Source organism: Protopterus annectens, chromosome 15.part0 (assembly GCF_019279795.1).
Source record: "Protopterus annectens isolate FY-2018-M chromosome 15.part0, PAN1.0, whole genome shotgun sequence".
NCBI classification, from domain to species: domain Eukaryota; kingdom Metazoa; phylum Chordata; order Ceratodontiformes; family Protopteridae; genus Protopterus; species Protopterus annectens.
The window spans coordinates 19,751,364-19,769,234 of record NC_056749.1 but is presented as its reverse complement, the minus strand read 5'-3'; the positions used below and the strand labels follow the sequence as shown (position 1 = coordinate 19,769,234).

The 17,871-nt window shown below is 46.6% G+C and overlaps 1 protein-coding gene across 2 annotated transcripts in view; it reads right to left on the bottom strand.

The window, feature by feature from the left end:
* The window catches only part of DCAF15 (DDB1 and CUL4 associated factor 15), a 1,446,364-nt gene that overhangs the window by 614,411 nt on the left and 814,082 nt on the right, over positions 1 to 17,871 (bottom strand). The window lies entirely within an intron of this gene.

The window sequence follows — 17,871 nt, the reverse complement described above, 5'->3', positions numbered from 1 at the left end:
TTGTTTCCTTGGTGGTCTTGTATTCTTAGCCCCTCTGAGGAACTGTCTTAAGAGTGGGTGAGAGAATAAGGGTGGATCAGTGTTGAATTCTGCAGAAATGGCAGAGGCATGGATTTTTATGGAGGAAAATGAAAGTCCATTGTTCAGCAGCTCAGCTAGATACTGTAATACCTGAGGCAAATTCAGTTTTCTAGGGTCCTGGCCTTTTTTCTCATTCCAAGAGCAAAACAGTTTCCATTTTGTGGAGTAAGCCTTTCTAGTAGATGGCCTTCTGGCCTCCAAAATGACATCCTGCACCTCTTTGAGGAGTAGGGTCTGTTGTGGTGTTAAGGTATTTTCCATGCAGTGAGATTGAGCGTTTTCAGCTGACTGTGAAGAGTTTTGTAGCGGTGCTGAGTCAGCAGAAGAGGCATTAGAGGTAGGGACCAGGGAGGAGTATGTGTTAGGCTCCTCAGGAGTGGGTACCAGTGTTGTCTTGGCCAGTCTGGAGCAATCAGTATCATCTTCGGTCTGTCTGCTGTTGCTTAAAAGAGCATCTTGGGCAGAGGTGGGAAAGCGTAAACTGTCCATGCTGTCCAACTGAATGAAAGGGCGTCCACTCTCCAGGCCTTTGGATGAAAGGTCCTTGAACAGAACTTTTCCAATTGATGATTCCTGTGGGAGGCGAAGAGATCTATGTCTGGCCTCCCCCATGCTTGGATTATCTTTGTAAACACTTGAGGATGCAACTTCCATTTGTGTGGATCGGTCATATTTCTGCTTAGATTGTCTGCCAGCGTGTTTTCCAAACCTGGCAAGTACTGTGCCTGAAGTTAGATTTGCCATTCCAGAGCCAAGTTCCAAAGTGTCATGGCTAGTCTGCACAGGGGGTATGAATGTGTTCCTCCTTGTTTATGTACCACATTACTGTGGTGTTGTCTGTTCTTATCAATAATTGTCCTGGATGCAGGAGGTACTTGAAAGCTGTAATTGCATTCATCACTGCTAGCATTTCTTTCTGATTGATGTGTAGGTGCTTTTCCTTTTGGGACCATTTGCCCTGAATGCACTTGTCTGTCATGTGCGCCCCCCAGGCGTAATCTGAGGCGTCTGTTGTGATAACTTGATTTGCTTGAGGCTTGCAGAATGGGAGACCTGTGTTTGTTTGACATGCTTGGGCCCACCATAGAAATTCCTTTTGCAAACATGGAATTATTGGTATTATTGTTTCCAAACTGTGGCTGTGTTGAGACCATAGGTTTTTTTAGGTACCATTGAAGTTTCCTCATATGCAACTTTGCACATGGGATTAAAAGAATGCAAGATGCCATGAAGCCCAGAGCCTGCATGATTTTCCTTGCAGTAAGCCTGGTACAATTTGCTAGTATTTTGAAGTACTGAGTTAGTTGCCCCTGTTTTTCTGGCGTAAGATAGGCCATCTGGGTGTTTGTGTCCAAGTTGGCACCCAGGAAAGTTATTTTCTGAGATGGTGTTAGCCTGGATTTCTCTTTGTTGACTGTGTATCCCAGGGAATTCAGTAAACGTGTTACATAAGCCAGATGTTCCAGAAGTATGTGCTTGCTGTCCGCTTGGATCAGGCAGTCATCCAAATAAGGGTAAATTTGTATCCCTTGAAGTCTGCAGTAGGCAATTACTGATGCCAGGCATTTCGTGAATACTCTGGGCAGTAGATAAGCCAAAGGGCAATGCAGAGAATTGATAGTGAATTGAACCTGCAAGAAATCTGAGGTATCTTCTGCAGCTTTGTCTGATTGGGACATGCAGGTATGCCTCCTTGAGGTCCAATGTTACCAGCCAAAACTCCTTGCCCAGCATGGGAAGAAGCTGCTGTAATGTGAGCATCTTGAATTTTGGTACGAGTAAGAATGTGTTTAGGATGGATAAGTCCAAAATGGGTCTCCAGTCGGTTCCTTTCCTTGGTACCAGAAATAGCCTGGAATAAAAACCTTGACCTTGTTCGTGAGTAGGTACCTCTTGAATAGCTTTCATGTCTATGAGCTTTGAAATTTGTAGTTGTGCCTCTGCCCTTTGATTGTGTGGCAGGTTTGGCATGCCTCTCATTTTTGGAAGTGTGTGAAAATGAAATCTGTAGCCTCTGTTTATAACGTCCAGGATCCATTTGTCTGTTGTGACAATATGCCAATTTCTTGTAAATAATGCCAGCTTTCCTCCCAAGGGAGCTAGCTGCCAGCTGAGACTTGCTTGGCATGGAAAGCAGGAAGTCATTGGGTTTGTTTCCTGTATTGTTGTGCACTGTCTTCGCCACCTCTTGGTGCTGGAGTTTGCCATTGCCTCTATATGATCCTTGTGATTGTCCTCTGCCCCTTGTGCGCCTGTATCTACCTCTTTGGGGCTTGTCCGTGGCTGGAAAGGACCAGTTTTTAGAAGGCCAATTTCTGCTAAAACGTGGTGGTTGAACCTGTAGAAAAGCTTTGACAGTTTGCATAGATTTGGCTTTTTCTTCCATTTTCCGTAGTATCTCTTCAGCATTAGTACCAAATAGCACATCCTTTTGTAAAGGAGCATCTAGTAGTTTAGCTTTCACATGATCAGGCAAAATTTGTTCCCTAAGCCAGTCATGTCTACGAATGACTGATCCTGTAACAGCAGCTCTACTTGAGGCCTCTAGGGCATCATAGCCACATTGTAAGGTGTGTTTACCCACTTGTTCTGCACTATGCATCATATCCTGCAACTCCTTCAAATCTGGTTGTTCAGGTTGAGACATTTTATTTCTTAATTCTGATAACAGAAACTGCTGATATTTAAGCATATGAAACTGACAATTTAAGGCCCTCATGGCTAAGGTGGCCGAGGTATATACCTTTTTTCCCCACCTTTCTAAGGATCTTGACTCTCTTTCGGAAGGTAGTGGATTCTTAGTAGTAGAGGCCTTCATTCCCTTGGGGCCTTGAGAAATGGTTTCAGGGTCAGCATTATGGCTTTTGTAAAGAAAATGGTGGGAGTTAGGAACTCTGTAGTACCTATCAGGCTTGACTGGGGCAGGAGGCAGGGAATCCGGGTTAAGGCAAGCCTCCGCATAAACATCAAGCATGTCCAAGACAGGAGGTATCACCAGAGGTCTGTGTTGAGGTAACAAAAGAAATTCCCCAAGTCTTTTCTTGGAATCAGAAAAGTCTTGGCCTTCCCAATGGAAGTGTTCCCTCAAGGTGTGCAAGGTTTCCCCAAAAGAAAATCCTCTGGAGGAGATACAGAAGGAATGGACTGCTCTGCATCAGAGTCTTCAAAAGGGGAGTAAGAGTGTTCCTCTACATCAGAATGTTCTGATCAGAAGAGGGAGAATCTTCCTCCACTCTGGGTCTCTTGTCTGGAGGGGGTTGGGAACCCCTGATAATCCTCAGCCATTTTAAGCATCTGCTTTTTAGGCATGGGGTCTGGAGATGGGCCTTGTGCAACAGGCCTCTTGGGATGCCTGGCTGATTTGGACTTAGTAAAGGCCTTAATGGAAAAGGAAGATGAGGGTCTAAAGACACCATGGGTGGAAGTGGACCTGTCCACATTAGGAGGCTCAACGCTCACAGTGGCTTCGGTGGTTGTAGTCTGAGTATGGGCCGAGGTACCTGCGGTCTCGGTTACAGAAGACACCGCCAAAGAAGTGTCGTCGGTAGTCAGGGACTGCATAGGCATCTCGCTGAGAACCGGACCACGTGTAGCCGGTTTTGGCGTGGTGTCGGTGGAGACCGCAGACCTCGCGTGTCGGTCCTTGTCCTTGCGTTTTTTGGACAAAACGGTAGTCGGAGTCTCAGACGACATTTTATAATCAAAGGCTTTAGCAAAAATGTGTTGGGTGAACTCCGCCCAACGCTTAATAGTGTGTTTATTGAAAGTAGCGCAAAAGCGACAGCCCGAGACGTCGTGGTCTGGGCCTAAACAAGGTATGCAGTGGGAATGGAAATCCTTACGCGGTATTTGCTTCCCACAAGAAATAAACAATTGTTAACTTTTTCTGACATCAGTCTGAGGCAAGAAAGGTTTCCCCAACGGGGTACTTAGCTTTAAAGAAGACTTCGGTTTCCAATTTTTCGTAAATTCAGGAGATGGCCAACCGGCACTTGCGAACTACTTCTGCTTCGGGCACCGCGCGGCAAAAAAGACTGGAGAAAATGGCGTCGGCTGTGTCTTATATACCCCTGCCTCACTGACGTCAGGAAAGAAAGCGACAACAACCGACGCCGGACCTAGACTTTGGAATTCGGCCGACCGAGGACCCGCCTGACGGCAGAAAACCCATCTGTGATTACTGCAGCTGTATGCACGATGAACATCTGCAATTTTATGAAAAACAGACAAAAAAATCTGGACTTTCTGCAAAAATCTGTACTGTTGAGAGATATGGATGGGAGTCTTGAACCAACACCCATCAATCATTTTCATTTATTTGCCAAAGCCATTACAGCAGTGTTTTGCAGAGAGGTGGGAAAACCCTTACATTTGACTGGTTTGTTGTGTGGGTGTGGGTAGCTGTGTTTGTGGAAGAAGGAGGTGTGCCTTTGTAAGTGTGGTCCGAATGTTATGGATTATGAACTGGAGAGATAAAGAGTAAAATTGTGCTCAGTGAAGTCCCTAGCAATTTCATCACTGCTTGATTCAGACATATACATTCCCCTGTGTTTGTCAGTACTATGTTTGAGTGCATTGTTTTGGAGTGTAGTTTCACTGCTACAGCTGCTGCTACTCTTTCAATACAAGTACCTGCTTTGGAAGTTTTCTCCAGGAGTCTGTTGCTGAAAGGATGAGACACATGCTACAGGTATACAACTAAGACAAACTGGATAAAGCAATAGTAAGAACAAGTACTAGGTCACATCAGAGGCTTGGGAGGTCATTGTTAAACTGAGAACTGTTGTAAAATGTATCATTAAATACCATAAGTTCAGGTTATACTATAAGAGAATAACTATGTAAAGATATCCATGTCAGCAGCCAAAATGCATTATAAGTTGAATATTTTACTGTGCGCATTTTAAATGGATAGACTGGCCTAAACTCTGGACTGATGCGTTTGCTTTTTTTTCTTTTTTTTTTTTTATTTCTGGGAAATGCTATTCAGAAGTGGAGACACAGACATACAAGGGAACAGATTTAGTGTCACACCAGGCTGTGATTTTTTTTTGTGTCTATTGTCATGCAAAGCTGACTAAATAGTTGAATCTAGTAAAGCTGGAAATGTGAGATTGTAGCCCACTGAAGGGGAGATGGGAGGAGTAACCTGGCCAGGAACCGAAACTTGCAAAACCGCTCCTTGTGAAGTCTTTTTTTTATCTCAGTAATTTGTTGACACTTTTGCAAGTTTCTTTCAGAGAATGTGTAGTACATCAGTAGGAACATTTGTAAAACTCAGCGTATACCAGTCAATGACATGAGCTGCAGACTCACAAACTTGGCAGTTTTTTTCAGGTGTTCCATTCTAAGTGAATGGAAGTCTAGTTTGGCAACAAATGGTAGGGCTATTTGTTCTCAGTCTGTGCATTATGGGCCAGATTTAGCTTTCCAAAGGAATCACGATGTCTGCCCCCATGAGGGCAGAAGAGAGTAAAAACAAAATAAAATTAGGAATGAGTACTTATTTTGCTGCAGGCAGCTTTGGGAGGTGTAGTAAATCATGGCAAGATAAAAAAATATGTTTTCTTCATCATTTGCCCGTAGTGGTCCTTTAAGAGTGAATTTGTTGATGTAATTGATGCATTTAGATTGGGCCCATATTTACAAAAGATAGAATTTTGGTATTTGAGAGATGCAATTATTTCACAAGTACTAGACAATTTTCTTCCAAGTAAAAACTTTCCATAATTGTTTAGAAGGAATTTTATTGCGATTAAAAAGAAGTTATGTACTCACCATAACGCTCCATCTGAGTAGGTAACTTAATTTGTCTGCAACCTGTGGGTATCTGATCCGAGGAGGCAGCTTTCCAAGCTAAAAGATCCAAGCTCCAAGCTCCACCCCCTACCCATAATGCCCTGCCATCTCCCTCTAACCCTCAGATAGTGTTTGCCAGAAAAAAGGCAATAGGAAATTCTATAACGTAGGAAGGGTTACAATACGTTCCAGTGATGTCAACTGAACAAGGACATATCCTGATCCTTTGATAACTAACTAAGGTTCTGGGGGTGGAGGGAGGGTCGGTTGCAGACAAATGAAGTTACCTACTCAGATGGAACGTTATGGTGAGTACATAACTACTTTATCTGAAGTAGTTAACTTCATTTGCTCTGCAACCTGTGGGACAGAGTCCCCAGCTACCAGCAACGTGGGAGGCCCTTATGGAAGGATATTCCGGAGCACTGCGGAGCCAAACGATGCACGTCCTCTGGATATTAAATCCAATTTATAGTGTGTAATAAAGGTATGAGAGGAAGCCCAAGTAGCTGCTGAGCAAATGTCACCCAAAGAAACCCTTGACCAGAAAGCAGCAGAAGTAGCCATAGATCGGGTAGAATGGGCTCACACTCTCAGGGGCTCAGGATGACCAGAACTTTTGTATGCTAGGAGAATGCAGTGGGAAATCCATCTAGCTAAGGTTACTTTAGTGACTGGCTTCCCCAAACAGGATTTTGCAAAGGAAACAAAAAGTTGATCAGATTTTCGAAGATCTGCTGTTCTGTTTAAGTAAAAACTGTCAGTGAACATCCAGACAATGAAGTCTGTATTCTCCTTTGTTTTGGAAATTTGGAAAGAAGACAGGTGGATTGATGGACTGGTTGATGTTGGCTTTTGAAGCCACTTTGGGCAGAAAAGAGGGATTAGTCCTGAGGGAGACCCTGTCTTTATGAAAGATGATGTATGGAGGTTTACTGCAAAGAGCATGAAGCTCCGATATCCTTCTAGCAGAAGTAATGGCAATCAGGAAGGCCATCTTCCAAGATATATATGTTAAGTAGACTGAAGCAGCGGGTTCAAAAGGAGGCCCAGTCAGAGCTGCATTTTTAATAGGGTGTCTTAAAAAAAAGGTTCCTTTCATGAATGTTTTGCATATCTTGGAGGACGCCAGGGGCCCTGAACTGTTTCCAACGTGGTAGTGAGAAATAGCTGCCAACTCAACTTTAACAGTAGAAGCACTAGCTCCTTGATCAAAGGTATGAGAAAGTCTAGAACTGCTGGGATAGGAGCCGTGAAGGGGTCCAAGTTCCTATGCTCCGCCCAGACAGGGAAACGTTTCCATTTACTCTTGTAGATTTTCCTGGTAGACGGTTTATGGGCGGCCACCTGGATAGCCTTAACCGAGGAAGATATACCGGGAGTCCTAGCCATTAAGGGAACTAGATCAACCAAGCTGAGAGCTTGAGGTAGTCCAGGTCGGGGGTCTTCAATCCTAAAGGATGAGAGATCAGATCCGGATTGGGATCTAAAATCCAGGGAGGATGTACTAGATGAGACCGCAGGTAAGGGAACCAGGTTTGACGAGGCCAGAATGGGGCTATGAGGATAACTCTGCTTTCCAACCAACGAGCTTTCTGCAAGAATTTTGTCATCAATGGAAGAGGAGGATAATCATACAGAAGACCGGATGGCCAAGCATGAACTAGAGCGTCGCTGGGGGCTTCCCCTGGTAGGGGAATCAGAGCGAAGAACTCGCTGCTCTTTGTGTTCGAAGGCAAGGCGAAGAGATCGCAGCAAGGTTTACCCCATTCGAGGAAGATTTGTTCCGCTACTGCTGGGTTCAGAGACCACTCATAAGGTGAGGATCGTTCGACTCAACCTGTCCACCAAGATGTTTGACCGACCCGGGATGTGCGTTGCTATGAGAAAGCGGTTGGTGGATATCGCCCATTCCCATACTCTCATTGCCTCCCTGCAAAGTGGATAGGATCTGGTTCCCCCCTGTTTATGTACCAGACTACCGACATGTTGTCTGTTTGAAGTGCAATAGTTCCTGGAGGAAGAAGGGGATGGAGAGCCTGCAATGCTAGAAGCACCGCCCTCATCTCCAGGTCACCGATAGGCAGTGAGGTCTCTGTGAAAGTCCACGTGCCTTGGACGGATCTGCCCATGCAATGCCCCCCCCACCAGAGCAGAGATGCGTCCATGGTCACCGTGACTTGGGGAGGGGGTATAACGAAGGGGCGGCCTTCTCGGAGATCTCTTGAGCGGAGCCACCAAAGAAGCGACTCCCTGCAAATCCTGCTGAGGGGAATAGGTCTAGACAGGGGGTGAAAAAGAATGGACCATTGAAATTGCAATATCCATTGAAGGATTCTCATCTTCAGGCGAGCGAAGGGCGACAGACTGATGGCCGCTGCCATGGATCCCAGGGCCCTCAGGACTAGTTCCGCTGGGGGAGCTGACGATTGTAAGAGGTCTAATATGTGAAGGCTTAGACTGCGAAGTCTGTCCGCTGTCAGAAAGACTGGATTGTGCAGTGTCTATCCTGGCCCCTATGAATTCCAAAATTTGAGTAGGTTGAAGGGAGGATTTCTGGTGGTTGATAGTGATCCCTAGATGGCGGGGCTAGGTGTAAGAAGTAGCCCCTGCCTGAGCAGAGATGATGCCTGGTGGGGGCGGTTAGGAGCCAGTCATCCAGGTACGGAAAGACCTGTATTCCCTGAAGCCTCAGGTGGGCCCCTACAACTGCCATGACCTTGGTGAACACCCTGGGGGCTGTGGTGAGACCGAAGGGTATGACCCTGAACTGATAATGGCTGGCTCCCAGCTGAAGGCGAAGGAACCTTCTGGATCGTCTATCAGAATGTGGTAGTACGCATCCTTGAGGTCTATCGAGCACATCCAGTCGTTCTCCTGCATAAGTGGGAGAATGGATTGAATAGTGACTATCCGGAATTTTTCTTTGGCGACTGACAGGTTTAGTGTGGACAGGTCGAGAATGGGTCATAAGTCCCACGTCTTTTTGGCACCAAAAAGAACCTGGAGTAAAAGACTGATCCGGATTGTTCGGGGGGGGGGGGGGGGGCGCACTGGATAGCTCTTTTTCTTAGCAGCCTTTGAATTTCTGATGCTGCTGCCTCCCTCTGATCGGGTGGAACATCGGGGAGTCTTGTTGATCGGGGAGGGTAAGATAGGAAAGGAATTGAATAGCCTCTAGATATGATTCGGAGCACCCAGCGATCTGTCGTAATGGACTCCCATTTCGCTAGGTATTCCGAGAAGTGCCCCCCCGACTGCCTCCATAGAGGAGCAGTCGGGCAACCCCTCAGGGCTGCTGCGCGGGTCGATCCGAAAAAGGTTCTCTCGACCCAAAATTCTTTGGACCCCCTCTGCCTCTGGGCCGGCGTCCACCCTGTCCTCCTCTGCCTCTGAAGGACGAGGGATCCGGAGCGAAACAGGATTGTTGAGCTTTCCGGAACCACATCTTCTTTTGTCCTCTTTGGTTCCTGGAGTAGGACCTCTGGAGGAGCCGAGAAGCGGATCCCGACGGCAGAAATCTTCCAGTCTTTCTCACTCTGGAGGAGCGTACCACAGACGATTTTGCCGAAAAGCTTAGAACCGTCAAAAGGGGCATTCGCGAAGGATGCCTGGAAGGGTTCTGTAAAAATCGCAGACACAGAGCCAGGCCTGTCTATGTAAGATGACGCCCGTTCCGCTAGCTCTAGCTGCTCCCTCCGTAGCATGGGAGAGAAGCCGCATAGATGTGTTGGTGATTGACTTGAGTGGCCATTCGAGCTGAGAAGGTCCACTTGTCCTCGGCCGACATGGACTCTAGGGGTGACCCAGCGTACTCTTTAATCAGGTCCCGCTGGAGCCAAATCACATGTGCCATATAATTCAGTGACCTTACAGAGAAGGTCGCTGAAGAGAACATCCGCTTTCCCAAGCGGTCCATTATCAGAGACTCCTTGTCTAGAGGATGCACCGAGGAACTCTCCTGTGCTAATTCCTTTTTAGTGGCAGCCGCCACCACCATGGCATCCACTGGGTCACCCTTGCTCCAAACTGTCCTGTCCGTGGGAGGGCTGAGGATCCTGTCCGGTCTCTTGGGTATTGGCTCGACAATGTCCGGCTCCTTCCATGCCCTGGTAGTTATGAGGTCTACCAGGGGGTCGGCGGGAGGGGACACCCAAAAGGTAGATGGGCCTGCGTCAAACGCTTCCAGAAACACAGACTCATCCGAGGAAGGTTTTTGGGCAGACCACCCCCCCTCTAATGTGTAACATTTCCATAATGTCTCCGAAGGAGACGTCTTCGGGGGGTGACCTTGGGGAACCTTCCCCTTCCTCAGTCTGTGTCCTCCGTGAGGGACTCGAGTGAGTCCAAGTGCCTCCTCTTGCACTTTCGTTTCTGAGGAACCTCCTCGAGGGGGCTGTCCGAAGAGGCCTCACCAACAATGTCCTGTTCCTCTACGGGAACAATCTGGGACGTAGGCGCAGGCTGTCCCTGGGGCCGGATGATGGAAGACAATCCCATCTGAGTGGGAATGGCGGGTGGATCTGTAGCAAGAGCCTGGGGCCTCGAATCCCTCGAAAGGACCCTCTCCACGACGTTGAATGCAGAGGGAAAACTGCTTTCCCTTGGATCCGAAAGCAGTCCCCTCGGATCAGACGTGCGGACCGGCACCGAAGGTGACCCGATCGGATCCGAAAGGGTAGTGTGCCCCAACCTTAATGGAGCCAAAGGCCCGCTGACCCCTCTGGATCAGACGCTCAGATCACGGGCCCGAGAGCTCGGATCTGAAAATGGATCCGACACTCGAGGGTACAGTCGGCGCCGGCCCTACCCCGGCTCCGAAGCTAGTTTGATCAGACAACTCCGAACCCCGAAAGCGGGTCAGAGAAGGAGCAATGGGGGTGAAAAAAGGTGTAGAGGAGGCAAGAGCACTCCCATCTGCATCTGGGCCTGGAGAAATCGATGCATCATCCGGTCCTTATCTGCGTCCGATAAACTTCTGGTGGATCTAGATGAGGCCACCGAAGCCGGCCAGGAAGGCCGCCTAGATGACCTCATAGGTGACCGGGTCTCCAGGGAGAAACATGGAGAACGGAGCTGGGAGGGGGAAGGCCCGAAGACCTTAAGGGGAGAGGCAAGCTGTTTGGACGGCGGTGCCGAAGGGGTTGAGTCGGACCGCCTCTTGTGGCTGCGATGCCTTTCTTTCTCTCTCTCTCCCTATCCTTTTTATCCTTCTTTCTGCTGTCCCTTTCCTCCTGGGCCAGCGAGGGAGGTTGAGTCCCGGCCAGGGGATCAGGAGCAGCAGGTGGGGCAGCCGCGGCTGGCGCCACAGAGGACGATGAAGCAGAGTCCGGGGGTAAAAGGCCTGCCAGAATAAGCTACGACCTCCTATCTTTCAAAGCCCTGGGGTTGAAGGCTGCACAAATAGTGCAGCCCAAGGAGAGGTGATCAACTCCCAGGCACAGGACACATCAAGTGTGGCCATCCGCTGGGGACAGCTTATGGCCACACTTGGTACATTTAGAGAAAATGGCTTTAGGGCCTTCAGCCATTATAGAAGAGGAAATAGGACCACAAGCACACACCTTCACACACGCAGAGGGGGGAGGGGAATAAATCTAACTTAACCAAAAAGTTTAAAGAAACTACCCAAAAAAGGCTAGAAAGTTAAGAGGGAGTTCACACACACACACAGTTAGAGAAAGGTTGACAGAAATTCAAGATTTAAATGCTAAACTCACAGTACTACGCTTGAAGCTCGTTCTGAGAAGCTTATAGAAGCCGCAGCAAACTAGATCTGAGGGTCAGAGGGAGATGGCAGGGCATTATGGGTAGGGGGAGGAGCTTGGAGCTCAGATCTTTTCGCTTGGAAAGCTGCCGGCTCGGATCAGATACCCACAGGTTGCTGAGCAAATGAAGTTAACTACTTCAGATTATCAGATTTAAAAGTGTTGAAATTAATTTTCTCATTTGTCTTAATAGTAGAACTTTTGGGAAACGTACAGCCTCTCTCAAGTCAAAATGAGAGTTTTCTATATGTATAAAAAGTCCATTACAGATGTGTGTAAGAAGATGGTAATTAGAAAGATTTATCTAAGTTGGGGTTTAAATGAACTGGTTGTAACAAAAATTTTTAAACCAATTGAAGCAACCATGCTTTGAAGGATTCTAGTCTTAAAAATGTATGTATTTTGAGACTTAAGAGTTTGAGTAAAGTAATACTTCAGGATTATGTTGGGATTTACATATACAGCTGTACCGTGTTTTAACCCTGCTAGGGCATCACATACAGTTTAGGTCTATATTCTGATATTATAATTAAGCTATTATAATTAATATAGCACAATAAAGTTTGAAGTCAGGAAGACTCAATCCACCACAGTTCTTTGAATGAATTATGTTTTGACAGGCAATCCTGACAGATTTCAGAGACCATATGAATATTTATTGAATTTATAATGCACTATTAAATTAGATGAACTAAACTGAAATAACTACCTAGATAAGATGTTCATTTTGATAATAGCAACTTTAGAGAGCAAGGGGAAATCAAGTTTATTCCATTTAAGAATATCTTGTTCAATATTAGACCATACTTTTGCCAAGTTATCTTGGGAAAAACAGAAGAGTTGTCCTGGAAAGTTATGCCTAGGTATTTTAGTGAGTTATGTACCTTACTGTTCGATTTAGGAAAGGAATAAAGTTATGTACTACTCATAACGTTCCATCTGAGTAGTTATACTTCACTTGTCTTCAATCTGTGGGAATATGGATCCGTATCGGATCCGCGCCGGCAACTATTACTAGCATCAGCTCCGGACTCCTCCCCTTACCCATAACACACCTCCACTGCCTTCCATCCTCAGAGTTTCCTGAACTAATACTGAGAACCCAGCCTGATAACATACTTGTGACCTATACTGCAGCCCGTAGGCTGATCATGCGCCAAGGTCCGGGGGAAGGAGGGAGGTATGGTTGAAGACAAATGAAGTACAACTACTCCGATGGAATGTTAAGGTGAGTACATAACTTATTTATCTGAAGTAGTTTACTTCATTTGATCTTCAACCTGTGGGACACAGTCCCCAGCTACTAAACTCCTGGGAGGCCCTTATGGAAGGATATTCCAGAGCACCGTGGTACCAAAGGATGCTCTCCTTCTGGAAGTCAAATCCAATTTGTAATGAGAAATAAACGTACGAGATGAGGACCAGAAAGCTGCAGAAAGTACAGTTGTGTACACTTACCATAAATGTAGATGTTAGAGTGTATTCACTGTTGCAGTCATCACATTTGGGTTATCTGCCTGCAGGTAGCCCCTCAGCCGGCATGAATACCAGAGTCTTCGGATTTCAGATGCTGTCACTCCTTCCTTGACATTAGGGGGTATATAAAACATGCAGTAGACGCCATTACATCAGTTTTTCTTGCCCCAGATTTCAGGTGCCCCCACAATAGGAAGCAATTAAATGGTATGGTAAAGCCCCTATCGAAAAGCAAATACACAAGAAAAAAATATATACCAAACCAGAAGGAGAGGTAGAGCCAAGTCAAGTCAGGGGGCTGGAGGGAGTGTAACCAGGACTGCAACAGTGAATACACTCGAACATCTACAGTTATGGTAAGTGTACACAACTGTACTATGTTCGTGTTTCACTGTTGAAGTCATCACATTTGGGTTGATTCCCAAAGCTAAGGAAGGGAGGAGGAAGTTAGAGCATTAGGGCCCGCTATTAATCCCTGCAAGACTGCAGTGGCAAATCCAGCTCTGGATTTAGAAAAGACAGGCAAGTAGTAATGCTTGGTGAAGGTATGTACAGAGCTTCAGGTAGTAACTTCTAGGATGTCCCTGGTAGGGACCCCTCTGAGAAATGCCACAGAGGTAGATGCAACCCTGATGGAATGTCATCTTATCCCCTGTAGGGTAGGTTTTCAATGGTGCTTGTAGCAGAAATGAATGCAATGGGCTATCCATTTCGAAATAGCCTTCCCCTCTGCCCCTGCAGCAAAGCTAACTAGCAGCTGCTCAGATTTTCTGATAGGCTTAGTCCTGTAACAGAATCCAAGTTGTCTGTGCACGTCCAGAGTGCAGTATTCGTTCCCCTTTGTTTTGTGGATTAGGGAAAGAAGTAGGCAAATGAATGGACTGATTTAGGGCACCACCTTGGGCATAAAGGAAGTATTAGTCCTGAGGGAAACCCTGTCAGCATGGAAGATTATGAAGGGTTCCACTGCCATGAGGGCCTGTAATTCAGACAATCTTCTTGCTGAAGTGATGGCTAGAAGGAAGGCTGTTTTCCAAGAAAGGAATTTCAACTCTGCTGAAGCAGCTGGTTCAAAGGGGGGGGGGGGTGAGCTTTTCCAATACAAAGTTACGGTCGCAGGCTGGAGTAGGAGCTCTCCTGGGGAGTCTTAGATTTTTGACCCCTCTAAGGAATTGCTTTAGCAAGGGGTGAGAGTAAAGGGGTGGCTTAGTATTATAATGTGCTGAAATGGCAGAGGCATGAATTTTAATTGATGAGAAGGATAGGCCCCTGTGGAGCATTTCTGTTAAGTACTGCAGAATACGAGGTAAGTTGGGCACCGTTGTGCCCATTCCCGGAGCCAGGCTCCAAGAACAGTATCTTTTCCACTTTTCAGCATAGAATTTTCTAGTACTAGGCCTCCTTGCCTCCAGAACGACATCCGGTACCTGCTTACTGAGGGATGCTAAGGGAGAGCTCAAGGAATTAGCCAGGCTGCAAGGTTCAGGGTTTGAAGCAGAGGGTGCAGAATCTGGCCTGCCTGCTGGGACAGCAGGGAAGGGGCCTGAGGCAGGTGCCATGTTTGTAGCAGTAACATACTGTGTAAGAGGGGATACCAGTGCTGGCACAGCCAGTCTGGTGCAATCAGTACTGTCCTGTATTGTCCTTGGCTTGTCCTGTTTGAGGAGAGGCACAGGGGGAAAGGAATAAACTGAGAGGCTTTCCCAGATAAAGGACATGGCATCCACTTTTCAGGCTTGGCTGTGGGGAGTTCTTGTGCAGAATTTGTTCAATTGAGGGGAGGCAAACAGGTCCACCCCTGGAGTCCCCCCATTTGTTCAAGAAGTTGAATATTTTGAGTTTTAGTTTCCATTTGTGTGGGTCCTTGAGATTTCTGCTTAAGTCGTCTAACAGTGAATTTAGTATCCCTGGCAGGAATTGAGCTTGCAGGTGTACTTGGTAGCTCAAAGTTGTGTTCCACAGAGCCATGGCTAGTCTGCAGAGAGGGTACGAGTGGGCTCCCCCCTGTTTGCTTATGCACCACATAACTGTGGTGCCGTTTGTGATGTTGTCTGTCTTTACCAATAGTTGTCCTGGAAGAATACGGTCTTTGAAGGCTGTCAGAGCATTCTGTACAGCTAATATTTCCTTTTGATTGATACGCAGGTGCATCTGTCTCTGGTTTCATCTGCCCTGAATGCAATGCCCTGCCATGTAAGCCCCCCCATGCATAGTCTGATGCGTCTGTTAGGGTTTGGACGACAGGGGGTAGAGTGAAAGGGAGTCCCTTGTTGTGGTGGCAGGCCTCTGCCCACCAAAGGAACTCAGTCTTAATACGAGGAATGATAGAAATCATTGTTTCCGGGTCCTGAGAATGTTGACACCATAGGCTTTTTAGATACCATTGGAGTTTCCTTATATGTAGTCTTGCATATGGAATTAGTAGAATGCAAGAGGCATGAACCCCAGGGCTTGCAGTATTTTCCCTGCAGATAGCTGGGGTTTTGTGGCCAACAGTTTGAAGTAGGTTGCCAAATAAACTTGTTTCTCTGGAGTGAGGAATGCCATCTGGGAAGTTGTGTTCAAGCTTGCGCCCAGGAATACAATCTGTTGGCAGGGTACTAGGTGAGATTTCTTTTCGTTGATAGTGTACCCCAGTGAGGTTAGAAGTTTCTTTACAAATGCCAGGTGTAATAGCAAGTCCTGGCTTTCTGCCTGAATCAAACAATTGTCCAAGTATGGGTAAATTTGAATATTTCTCTGCCTGCAAATTGCAATGGCTAGAGCTAGACACTTTGTGAATACCCTGGGCGCAGTAGATAAGCCAAAGGGAAGTGCAGACAACTGATAGTGCATGGAGCCCACCCTGAAGCGCAAGTATTTCCTGCAAGATTCCCTTATTGGGATGTGCAGGTAAGCTTCCTTCAAGTCTAGGGTTGCATCCTTGGCTAGCATGGGAAGAAGCTATTTCGGACTTAGCGTTTTGAATTTTGGAACTACCAGAAAGGTGTTGAGAATAAAGAGGTCAAGGATAGGATGCCAGGAGTAGTCTTTTCTGGGTATCAGAAAAAAGTATTGAATAAAAACCTTGTCTCCTTTGTTCTGCTGGGACAGGCTGAATAGTCCTGATATTGAGAAGAGAGAGAACCTACTGTTGGGCCTCCGCCCATTGATTTGGGGGTAGGTCTGGCCAAGCATTTGGTGTTGGTAGGGTGTGGGAAGTGGAATCTGTATCCTTGGGGAAACTATGTTCAAAACCCATTTGTCCTGGGTAATGAGTTCCCAGTTTTTTGCATGCAGGGCCAGCTTTCCTCCTAAGGGAGCAGGTAGTAGAGCAAGGCTTGGAAGGGTGAAGGTTAGTCATTGTGAGAGTTTTCTGTAGGGTGGCTTACTACTACCTGCTTTGGAAGTGGGAGCCCTCCACTGCTTAGGTCTGTGCATAGCCTGAGACTGTAGCCTAGATGGTCTGCTGTTCCTGGGTTTGGACTGGAAAGGACCAGTTCTTTGAAGGCCAATGCCTACTGAATCTGGGAGGCTGTACTTGTAGGAAATCTTTAACAGTTTGCATAGATTTAGCTTTTTCCTCCATCCTTTTGAGGACTTCTGCTTTGTTTCCAAAAAGGCGGTCTTGGTTCAAGGGAGCATCCAGTAATTTAGCTTTTACATGATCTGGCAAGTTTTGTTCCTTAAGCCAAGCATGCACAGACCCAGTGACAGCAACCCTGCAAGATGTCAAAACCACATTGCAAAGTATGTTTACCAACTTGTTATGCAGAATACATTAAATCCTGTAATTCTTTGTGTTCAGTACAGTCAGGAATCAGCATTATTTTCTGTTTAAGTAGCCCCATAACATGCTGCTGATACTTTAACATATGAAACTGGCAATTTAAAGCCCCAACGGCCAAAGTAGCAGAAGTGAACACCTTCTTACCCCATCTGTCTAAGGCTTTAGAATCTCTATCAGAAGGGGCAGGATTTTTGGCAGCCTTTTGGTCCTTGGGAAATGGTCTCTGGATCCACAGGAGGATTCTTGAAGAGGAACTTGAGAGTCAGGTACTCTCTAATACCGGTCAGGTTTTCTGGCAGCTGGAGGTAAAGTGTCTGGGAAAAGGCTAGAATCCAAGAAAGCATCATCTACAATGTCCAGAACAGGGGGGATAGCTAAAGGCCTGTGTTGAGGAAGGAGTAAGAATTCCCCAAGTCTCTTTTTGGAGTCAGAGTAATCCTGGCTTTCTCAGCGGAAATGCTCCCTAAGAGTGTGCAAGGTTTCACTGAAAGAAAAATCTTCTGGAGGGGAAGCAGAGGGAATGGAATCCTCTGCATCAGAATCCTCATAAGTAGATAATAGTAAATCCTGGTAATCAGGAGCAGAAAAATCAGATTCCTGATCAGACAAATCAGAAAGAAACTCAGTTCTAGGTCTCAGAGGGGGAAGGCTGGCTTCCCCTAATTAAGGTAATGAGGGCTTCAGCCATTCTAAGCATTTGTTTAGGCATATGGGCCTGAGCCTGCGGTTTGGTCAGTTTTCTGGGCATGGTGCGTGTTTTAGGCCTGGATGAAAACGATGGCGTTGGTTCAATACGAATGTCTGTAGGCCTGAATATACACTCAGAAGCCGGTGCCTGCACAGCAGCTCCAGACCCATCCAAAGTAGAGACATCCGCAGGTTCATTAGTCGAAGAAGCATCTCGCGGCATACCGGACTCTGAATGGGTCTCAGAGGCCTGCGAAACAGAAGTAGCAGGTATCAGGGGCTGCAAAAGCT